Genomic DNA, 12,247 nt, shown 5'->3' with positions numbered 1-12,247 from the left:
GAATTTATTTTTGGTTGCTTTCGGTTAGCATAAGTCATCATTGCATCAGAAATACTTCTGACATGCTTGAGTGCGGGCAGCATGTCACATACACAAATCGTAACAGAAGTGGTAATAATCACTTGTCAATTAATCATAGTGCTGTCAGTTCGTTCCCGCAGACAGTACCAGTTCTGTTAAGATTTAGGTAAGCGGTTTATGTAAGCGACTTACGCTATCCAAGCGCAAACATGTCATAAATCATCCCATGTAACTTTAGAAAATGGACAGCTTATGCTAACCGAAACTGGTTGTAACATTGCTGTACTATTTTTAGTAAGTAATATTAAGCTTTGCAAACATGCGTAGCAAGGAATATTTCATTGCTGGACTAACTACAGAAGGGCGTCGATTAGCCGAGCCAATTAGGGGAAATCGGTGTTCGAAAACTAGTTTATGCGGACAATTTTACTGTATACAGTAGAACCTCGTTTATACATGTTTGAAGGTGGAGGATAAAATAAACGTACAAGTGAGATTAACGTTAAAATGAAACTACTTAATATATTCGTATTAACTTAAAATGCATGCAAACCCAAGATACATAGACTTCGCAATAGTAGATACACTATGCGATCAAAAGTATCCGAACACCCACAAAAACATACGTTTTTTATATTAGGTGCATTGTGCTGACACCTACTCCCAGGTACTCCATATCAGCGACCTCAGTATTCATTAGACATCGTGAGAGAGCAGTACGGGGCGCTCCGCGGAACTCACGGACTTAGAACGTGGTCAGGTGATTGGGTGTCGCTTGTGTCATACGTCTGTACGCGAGATTTCCACACTCCTAAACCTCCCTAGATCCACTATTTCCGATGTGATAGTGAAGTGGAAATGTGAAGGGAGATGTACAGCGCAAAAGACTACAGGCCGACCTCGTGTGTTGACTGACAGAGACCGTCGACAGTTGAAGAGGGTCGTAATGTATAACAGGCAGACATCTCTCCAGACCATCACACAGGAATTCCAAACTGCATCCGGATCCACTGCAAGTACTATGAAGGTTAAGCGGGTGTTGAGAAAACGGATTTCATGGTCGAGTGGCTGCTAATAAGCCACACATCACGCCAGAAAATGCCAAACGACGCCTCGCTTGGTGTAAGGAGCGTAAACACTGGACGATTGAACAGTGGAAAAACGTTGTGTGGGGTGACGAATCACGGTACGCAATGTGGGGATCCGATGGTAGGGTGCGGGTCTGACGAATGCCCGCTGAACGACATCTGCCAGCGTGTGTAGTGCCAACAGTAAAATTCGGAGGCGGTGGTGTTATGGTGTGGTCGTGTTTTTCATCGAGAGGATTTGCACCCCTTGTTGTTTTGCGTGGCACTATCACAGCACAGGCATACAGTGATGTTTTAAGCACCTTCTTGCTTCCCACTGTCCAATAGCAATTCGCAGATGGCGATTGCATCTTTCAACACGATCGAGCACCTGTTCATAATGCACGGCCTGTGGCGGAGTGGTTACACGACAATAACATCCCTGTAATGGACTGGCTTGCACAGAGTCCTGACCCGAATCCTATAGAACACGTTTGGGATGTTTTGAATCGCCGACATCGTGCCAGGCCTCATCGACCGACATCGATACCTCTCCTCAGTGCAGCACTCCGTGAAGAACCGTGTGCCACTCCCCAAGAAACCTTCCAGCGCTTGACTGAACGTATGTCTGCGAGAGTAGAAGCTGTCATCAAGGCTAAGGGTGGACCAACACAATACTGAATTCCAGCGTTACTGATGGAGGGCGCCACGAACTTGTAAGGCATTTTCAGCCAGATGTCCGGATACTTTTGATCATATAGTGTAGGTAGTTCTCAGGAGAGGTCATAGTCCAGCAGTTAGGAAACTTTGATGATGCACCACGCAAATAATTTTGTTGAAACTAAATAACATTAAATAGTATCTGTCTGTCACTGCCTTTAAGCACTTTTTTCACAAAATAACATAAATATGAGGTCGGCTATACTAAATGACAATACTTCTTTAGGTACATGTACCAAATAGCTAACAAAAAATAAATATGCCTCGAGGAGTTCATACATCTAAAAGAAAATGTGAATTTCAGCAAAAAAAAGAAAAAAACATACAGGCTAAAACTGACGCACCTCAGAGCATGTTTGGCACCATATTCAGGTATTTTACAAATAATGATGATAGCCAGATTTCACCAAAAGAAACTGATTCTCAAGTTGACATAATATCAGCTCATAGTCAAAAGGTAACTGCGACAATACAGATATAATGATAACCCGAGAATCAGAAAAAATATTGGAAATGACTGTGATAATACTGATAATGTTATTAGTATGAAAGACTGTAATAACATAAAAGAATCACTGTAGGACTTTGAAACGTCCCCTTTTAATAATTTTACAAGACTGTGCTTAACCTGACGCACAATATTTTTTAGCGCAACGCAATCTGACTTTCAACACACAATATTTTGTTAGCGCAACGCAATCTGACTTTCAAAATTCTCTACAAGAGAATGGCCCTGACTAACATTAAACTATCTCTTTCACAAATCACTTACCTCACCAAAATCTTCGCTGCTCAAGCTACTGCAATACAGCGAGCGCCACTACTGCCAGCTAAATAAAAGATTCGAACTATGGAAGGCACTAACTACTCATAGGGATAGTTAGCAAATAAAAGATATTAATAGAGAACCAACAATGTATTTACCTTGATATCATGACAAATTACAAAACTCCGCCATCTCTCTCCCCACATCCACCACTGCTGGCGGCTCACCTCCAACTGCCCTACGCTACGCGCTGTTCACAGCCAGCTGCCTAACACTACAATGGTTGAGTATTACAACAATGTAAAGCAGCCACAGACTGCACACGGCACAGCCGGTGATTTTCATACTGAGGTGGCGTTATCAATAAAAAAACCTAAACAGCCTACTTACAACTTGAGAGATATCTCCCTTTGGAGCATACCTGATGCTGATAATGTTCGCATTCCGATCATAAAAAAATAATTAAACATTTCCAACACAGAGAAGGGCCATTTGGCACAGTATCTAGGCATGGATCAAGGCGATGCCTACTGGTGAAAAACTTCTGCGGTTTTGGATGGTTTATTCTCCATGAACTTCTAGTGTTTCTGCTGTCGTTTGTTTACTATTACCAGTAGTACAAATGCAAGATATACATTTGTGACTGCATTTCAGAAAACTGAATCCTAAAGTGGCCGACAGTGAAACTACAAACGAACACCTGGAAGATCCTTGTAGATGAGACTAAAACTGCATAAAACACTACAATATGCAGCCTCCCAATTAATGGATACTGAAAAACTGAAATGGAAGTATCTTTTATTAAGGTTGTTGGATAGAACTTCGTTTCTGGCTAAACAAAACCTAGCATTTCGTGGGCGCTATGAAGGACAAGGCTGTTGCGTGTGTCGCGATGCTCGAATCCGTGACTCCAGATGGCCGAGCTGAAGTCGGGACCCACCGCGCCGCTTTTAGTCAGGAGGCCGAACAAGTTCAATAGCGTCAAGAGGCAGTGCAGAGTGATACAGCGGTATTTGGAAGCATTATTTTATTTTCATAATTTACAATGTTTCGGAGAGTGCAGCGGAGCGTCGGTGTGTTGCCCGCCCGCGAGTCCAGACATCTCAGCAGCTCCTGGTGTGCCGACACCGCTGCTGCCGTCAGCAAGGACGCTCAGCTCGAACTCAGCCGCGCTCGCCCGGTCGTCGCGTCGCCTGCCGAGGCGTAGCGGCTGGCGCCGTGTAGCTGCCGCATTTCCGGAGACTGCTACAGTCCCTGGTCCTCGCCGCCCTCCAACCCGTTTGGCCTGCTCTATCCGACCATGGGACGAATGTGGATGTACTGGTCACCCGTGGCCCTCGGCTGCTGCTGCTCCCAGGACAGGACCGGACTCGAATCCGTGCCCTCCTGGACGCTGTGCCGCAACTTGCCGCTAGTGGTGGTTGCCGGACTGCAACACCTGCTGCCGTCTCTGATGCTGCTCCAGCGCCGTTGCGCCTCCTGCAGCGCACGCCTCGCCCGGACCCCGGTACGCCAGGTGGGAAGCGAACGTGGCCCGTCCTGGACCCGCTGCAGACCGCTGTCACTGCCCTCCTTCAGGCAGACCGTGCAATCTCCAAGTACCCGGCTGCCGTTCCGTCCAGCCTCGGTGTTGTGTCCCTGGAGACAGAACACAGCTCGGACAAGTACATGGAAACAAAGTACAGATTTACACAGTATATTTACAACATCGCTACTAGACTGGCCCCTATAAGCGTAGACCAGCACAGTCCCGACTCTCGACTGACCTGTCACACACTCTCCCAAGGTAAAAGTAGCTCACTATTTAAACTGCCTTTCCCCTCGCCTCCGACGTAGTGTCAGAGAGAGACAGAAACTATGGCAGAGATAAATTCCCAAACGTCAGCCATCTACAAGTTCGACTTGGCACTGGCCTAGTTCCTCGCCTCATATCGCAATAACTTCGAGCAACGCTGCAGTGTGCTACCTCGTTGTTGCTACACACAAACCAATTCGTGCGCGCCATAGCGCCATCGCAGCACCGCGTTCGTGAGTGCCATGTTTGCATTTCCTGGCCTACTAGCTGTCGACTGTTTCAACACTCTGCCAGCGGCCCCAGATTCCATCGTCCAACCGTGCGTTCATTGACTTTTAATAAAATTTCCTCTTTCCTACGACTAAGACTAATACTAGCGCGGCAAGGCTCTACAAAGGTAGTTTCTTCCAACCAGTGAAACTGCAGTCAGAGTATGATGTAGTGTTGAAAGAACGCATGTTGAACTTGGAACATGGTAAATCTCAAAAAGTGGTAAGCTTGTCAATGAAATTAAATGACCTGATGTTTTGGTATTATGTTTGATAGCATATCTGATATTTCGCATATTGATCAGGTCCCTGAAGTGATTTATTCTGTGAAAACCGATAACAGATAGTGGAAGTAAATGAAGTAGTCCTCTGGAAGGAAAAAAAGCCTCTGATCTAAGTGACGAAATTATTAAGAAGCTTTAAAATGACGGTTTAGACGTTTTAATGCGTCATTCCCAAGGTTATAAGAAAGCAGCTATTATGAGCGGCGTGTACAGAGTACAAGCTATTACTAAAGCAAAAGACAGTAAAGTTGTTTTTGTTTGATGTATTGATCATTCAATTAACTTATGTGGCCAACTTTCCTTTGTACAAAATGTATCGTGCTTCGACTAGATGCTGGGATATTCTACATCTACATCTACATTTACACTCCGCAAGCCACCCAACGGTGTGTGGCGGAGCTCACTTTACGTGCCACTGTCATTACCTCCCTTTCCTGTTCCAGTCGCGTATGGTTCGCGGGAAGAACGACTGCCGGAAAGCCTCCGTGCGCGCTCGAATCTCTCTAATTTTACATTCGTGATCTCGGGAAGTATAAGTAGAGGGAAGCAATATATTCGATACCTCATCCAGAAACGCTCTCTCTCGAAACCTGGACAGCAAGCTACACCGCGATGCAGAGCGCCTCTCTTGCAGAGTCTGCCACTTGAGTTTGCTAAACATGTCCGTAGCGCTATCACGCTTACCAAATAACCCTGTGACGAAACGCGCCGCTCTTCTTTGGTTCTTCTCTATCTCCTCTGTCAACCCTACCTGGTACGGATCCCACACTGATGATCATTACTCAAGTATAGGTCGAACGAGTGTTTTGTAAGCCACCTCCTTTGTTGATGGACTACATTTTCTAAGGACTCTCCCAATGAATCTCAACCTGGCACCCGCCTTACCAACAATTAATTTTATATGATCATTCCACTTCAAATCGTTCCTTACGCATATTCCCAGATATTTTACAGAAGTAACTGCTACCAGTGTTTGTTCCGCCATCATATAATCATACAATAAAGGATCCTTCTTTCTATGTATTCGCAATACATTACATTTGTCTATGTTAAGGGTCAGTTGCCACACCCTGCACCAAGTGCCTATCCGCTGCAGATCTTCCTGCAGTTCGCTGCAATTTTCTAATGCTGCAACTTCTCAGTATGCTACAGTATCATCCGCAAAAAGTCGCATGGATCGTCTGTCACTATCTACTAGGTCATTTATACACTACTGACCATTAAAATTGCTACACCACTAAGATGACGTGCTACAGACGCGAAATTTAACCGACAGGAAGAAGATGCTGTGATATGCAAATGATTAGCTTTTCAGAGCATTCCCACAAGGTTGGCGCCGGTGGCGACACCTACAACGTGCTGACATGAGGAAAGTTTCCAACCGATTTCTCATACACAAACAACAGTTGACCAGCGTTGCCTGGTGAAACGTTGTTGTGAAGCCTCGTGTAAGGAGGAGAAATGCGTACCATCACGTTTCCAACTTTGATAAAGGTCGGATTGTAGCCTATCGCGACTGCGGTTTATCGTGTCGCGACATCGCTGCTCGCGTTGGTCGAGATCCAATGACTGTTAGCTGAATATGAAATCGTTGGGTTCAGGAGGGTAATACGGAACGCCGTGCTGGATCCCAACGGCCTCGTATCACTAGCAGTCGAGATGACAGGCATCTTATCCGCATGGCTGTAACGGATCGTGCAGCCACGACTCGATCCCTGAGTCAACAGATGTGGACGTTTGCAAGACAACAACCATCTGCACGAACAGTTCGACGACGTTTGCAGCAGCATGGACTATCAGCTCGGAGACCGTGGCTGCGGTTATCCTTGGCGCTGCATCACAGAAAGGAACGCCTGTGATGGTGTACTCAACGACGAACCTGGGTGAACGAATGGCAAAACGTCATTTATTCGGATGAATCCAGGTTCTGTTTACAGCATCATGATTTCTCAGGATCTATGCACCCAAATTGCGTGAAAATATAATCACATGTCAGTTCTAGTATAATATATTTGTCCAATGAATACCCGTTTATCATCTGCATTTCTTCTTGGTGTAGCAATTTTAATGGCCAGTAGTGCATATATTGTGAAAAGCAATGGTCCCATAACACTCCCCTGTGGCACGCCAGAGGTTACTTTAACGTCTGTAGACGTCTCTCCATTGAGAACAACATGCTGTGTTCTGTTTGCTAAAAACTCTTCAGTCCAGCCACATAGCTGGCTTGATATTCCGTAGGCTGTTACTTTGTTTATCAGGCAACAGTACGGAACTGTATCGAACGCCTTCCGGAAGTCAAGGAAAATGGCATCTACCTGGGAGCCTGTATCTAATATTTTCTGGGTCCCATCAACAAATAAAGCGAGTTGGGTCTCACACGATCGCTCTTTCCGGAAGCCATGTTGATTCCTACAGAGTAGATTCTGTGTTTCCAGAAATGACATGATGCGCGAGCAAAAAACATGTTCTAAAATTCTACAACAGATCGACGTCAGAGATATAGGTCTATAGTTTTGCGTATCTGCTCGACGACCCTTCTTGAAGACTGGGACTACCTGTGCTCTTTTCCAATCATTTGGAACCTTCCGTTCCTCAAGAGACTTGCGGTACACGGCAGTTAGAAGGGGGGCAAGTTGTTTCGCGTACTCTGTGTAGGTACCAGTTGATATCCCGTCATGTCCAGTGGACTTTCCTCTGTTGAGTGATTTCAGTTGCTTTTCTATTCCTTTGACACTTATTTCGAGGTCAGCCATTTTTTCGTTCGTGCGAGGATTTAGAGAAGGAACTGCAGTGCCGTCTTCCTCTGTGAAACAGCTTGGGAAAAAGGTCTTTAGTATTTCAGCTTTACGCGTGTCATCCTCTGTTTCAATGCCATTATCATCCCAGAGTGTCTGGATATGCTGTTTCGATCCACTTACTGATTTAACGTAAGACTAGAACTTCCTAGGATTTTCTGTCAAGCCGGTACATAGAATTTTACTTTAGAATTCACTGAACGCTTCACGCATAATCCTCCTTACGCTAACTTTGACATCGTTTAGCTTCTGTTTGTCTGAGAGGTTTTGGCTGCGTTTAAATTTGCAGTGAAGCTCTCTTTGCTTTCGCAGTAGTTTCCTAACTTTGTTGTTGAACCGCGGTGGGTTTCTGCCGTCCCTCACAGTTTTACTCGACACGTTGCATGGGGGCTTAATTAAATATAATGCAAATAATTTTTAATTTTAGTAGCTGTATGTAAGATTACGAAGTCTCGTAACCGGCTGGCCCTGACTAGTATTACTCCGCAATCTGACTGCATAGAATAACAACGAAGAATGGAAGGAAATTTGCGTTATCACAATTAATTAATTAAGTCCCCAGCAACTATAAAAGCTACGAAACAACAAGGCACAAGTGTAGCTGTTCTGTGTGTGGAAGTGTGATTCAACGTACACATCTGGCACGGTTCTTCCTAAATAAGACAAGATATTTAAATGCCATTTACAATGGAGTAATTAAAAAAAACAGAAATACTATAATTGCACATAGAAACCAGAATTACACTCTAATACATGAACACAAGCCAGATGCTTTATTGACTGAACCTGTGACCAAGAGGCATTCTTAGTTAGGAAATTTAAAAAAAAAATTAAAAAATGTTTTTTACCTTCATATATATTGACTAAAAATACACTCTGATCATTACAACATCTCCATTCGAACAACATCTGCTGTCTAGCCCATCAAAACAACTGCACACGACATGGCCTCAACTAGTACAGCTATCGACATCCTCTCAGCAAAGCACTAACTACCACAACCTCTGAACAAGCACTGCCAGTGGGGGCGGCGGAATAAAACTCTTTGGCGCAATCTCTGCCGCTGTGACACAGTGTAGCCACCTTTCATATGCCCCTCCTCCACGGGCTAGAATTTGATGGTATTTTTGCCAGCATTGGTGGTGAAAATACCACCAAATTCGTAAAAAAATACGGACGAAAATAAAATATAATATTAATAAGTAAATATCACATAACTAGATAAATTTTGGCTTTGCACTGACCCTTCAGTAACCTAATATATAAAATACAGTAAGGAATACAAATGCTTTCATCCATGTGATTTTACATAATAGTTTACACAAGTATCATGTGGTTAAACAATTCAATCAATAGCGTCAGCAATGACGAATAGGTGCAGGTAAGAGTGTCATAACATTTCATAAACAGTAAATACACAAAAAATCAGGTTATACAAATATTCACATAAAATATTGTCAATAGTTCAATAAACAAGTAGTACTCCTCAGAGTAGTTCACAGTTCCAACAGTAGCACCCAGAAATGGTCAACAGGTGCAAATAGCAGTCTCATAACATTTCATCAGCAGTATTTAAACAGCTCCAACAGTGGCACCCAGAAATGGCGAGCACGTGCAGACACCAACAAGTGACCTTATTTCAGTAGAAGCAGTTCCATCAGTGGCACCCAGCAATGTTGAACAAGTGCAGACACCAACAATTAACATAATTTCAGTAGAAGCAGTTCCATCAGGGGCACCCAGCAATGTTGAGAAGGTGCAGACACCAACAAGTGACATCATTTCAGTAGAAGCAGTTCCATCAGTGGCACATAGCAATGTTGAACAGGTGCAGACAGCAACAAGTGACCTCATCAGTAGTAGCAGTTCCATCAGTGGCACCCAGCAATGTTGAGCAGGTGCAGACACCAACAAGTGACATCATTTCAGTAGAAGCAGTTCCATCAATGGCACCCAGCAATGTTGAGCAGGTGCAGACACCAACAAGTGGCATCATTTCAGTAGAAGCAGTTCCATCAGTGGCACCCAGCAATGTTGAACAGGTGCAGACAGCAACAAGTGACATCATTTCAGTAGAGGCAGTTCCATTAGTGACACCCAGTAATGTTGACAGGTGCAGACAGCAACAAGTGACATCTCATCACTGGTTGAGCATTTCCAACAGTGGCACCCAGCAATGTTGAGCAGGTGCAGACACCAACAAGTGACATCATTTCAGTAGAAGCAGCTCCATCAGTGGCACCCAGCAATGTTGAACAGGTGCAGACAGCAACAAGTGACATCATTTCAGTAGAAGCAGTTCCATTAGTGACACCCAGTAATGTTGACAGGTGCAGACAGAAACAAGTGACATCTCATCACTGGTTGAGAATTTCCAACAGTGGCACCCAGCAATGTTGAGCAGGTGCAGACAGCGACAAGTAACATCATTTCAGTAGAAGCAGTTCCATTAGTGACACCCAGTAATGTTGACAGGTGCAGACACTAACAAGTGACATCATTTCAGTAGAAGCAGTTCCATCAGTGGCACCTAGCAATGTTGAACAGGTGCAGGTAACAGTCCATAATATTCACTATCACTAATCAGACAGTTCATCAGAGTTCATTAGCAGAAATTAAACATTTCCAAGTGGCACCCATCATGTTGAACAAGTGCACGTAAAAGTCCATAATATTCACTATCATTAATCAGATAGTTCATCAGAGTTCATTAGCACAAATTAAACATTTCCAAGTGGCACCCACCAATGTTAATACGTGTAAGCACGAACAACAGTTTGAATGCACACACAATTGCTTTTATAAACTTATATCAATGTTCTTACACTAAACATACAAATTATAATAAACACACAAATGATATCAGATAATTGCCATATTAAATATTACAAATACACAAATATCAGTAAACCTGTAATATTTATGGGTGTCAGTGCAAGCCACAAAAAACAAATAAAATAATATTTAGGAGATAGGTCGGTACCAATTATTTGGGATTAGGGACGGAAAACACACAAAACACACTCACTCATCTTTCATCCACATTAAGTACTACTGTGTAATTGAATAGTGTTAACTGTGTAAATGCAATTCTGTCAAAGATTTGATGTTCGACATGTGTATCAAGTAGTAGTGACAGCAATGTATAACAGTCAATAATAATTAGTCAACGTCACAGTTATCATGTCAAGACCAATGTTTGCCAAGCCAAATGAAATGTAGGGCTGCTGAACAACTGTCAATGTGCCAAGATATGCAAATGCTTCCTCTCTCCAAAAAAAAGTATATACTGCTTATTGATTTAACAAAGTGTGTGTGTAGACAATTTTCCTTCCACTTGAGTGTTCGAGTCTGCCATCTTCATCCTCCTTGTTCCATATAAACCAACAAAAAAATATGCTCCTCACTTACTTTACCTCTTATCCACCAAAACTCCAATAATCATCAGCATCACATAATCTTAATACTTCAATAATACCTCTTACGTCGATACATATAAATCTTATCATCAATATCATTTACCTTACCTCTTGTCCACCAAAACTCCAATAATCATCAACTTCACACAATCTCAATACCTCAATAATACCTCTTCAATACGTCGACACATATAAACCTTATCGCTAATATCACTTCCATAACAACTCTTTCCTCTAGTCAGTCTCCTCGAACAAGTACAGATAAAATCCTAGTGCAGACCTCAATTCATCATCCCATACAATCCGAAGACACAATGTCCACACACAACCTCTGTGTAATCCATCTGACCCAAATCTTCTACTCATTATGAATTATAAAATACATTTTGGTTACCTTGTCCATCATGAAATAAAAGAAATGCATACATGACCTCTAACAGCCTTTAGTTTGAATAACTCTCAGTAAGTAAGTATGAGTACGGAGTGTGAATGATCGTAATATTTCACAGTGTGTACACCACTACAAGAATCATGGCAAAACAGAAGCAAACATGTGGAGTATTTCTTGTGTCAAGTGTCACTTACTATTTCAATTGCTCACGAAGAATGCTGTGTAATAACTGTCAATGGTCTAAACCTAGTGTTGGTATTTCATGTCGTTAGCTTCCTTCCTATTAGCATAAATTTATACAGCTTCCATAAAACCTCCAGCTCATGTGACTTCAATGAAGTTTCTTGTACTAATGTCGTTCGTAGCATTACAGTAGTTCATTTTCTTATCTTAAAATATAAGGCACTGAGCGTAAGCAAAACATGCAATAGTGAGTAAATATACCAGTAGAGAACAGAATGTCAACACATGGATGTAGCACAATCCCTACAACGAGGCTCTGCCAAGCAAACAATCTATAATTAATACCATAGTGTAACCTAAACTCCATGTTCGTACATCGCATATCAGCATTTCTATATACCAAATTAAAGAGTAGTTATGACAACAAACAGAAATGTATAAATATGCAATCCACACGCAAAGCAGCAAATATGTATCTTACATAATAAACAGGTCATTAGCATCATATCAGCATAAGCAAATAAATGTTCATATGTA

The sequence above is a fragment of the Schistocerca nitens genome, chromosome 4 (genome assembly GCF_023898315.1).
Source record: "Schistocerca nitens isolate TAMUIC-IGC-003100 chromosome 4, iqSchNite1.1, whole genome shotgun sequence".
Lineage (NCBI taxonomy): Eukaryota > Metazoa > Arthropoda > Insecta > Orthoptera > Acrididae > Schistocerca > Schistocerca nitens.
The sequence above is the reverse complement of the archived record's forward strand: the minus strand, read 5'-3'. Positions refer to the sequence as shown.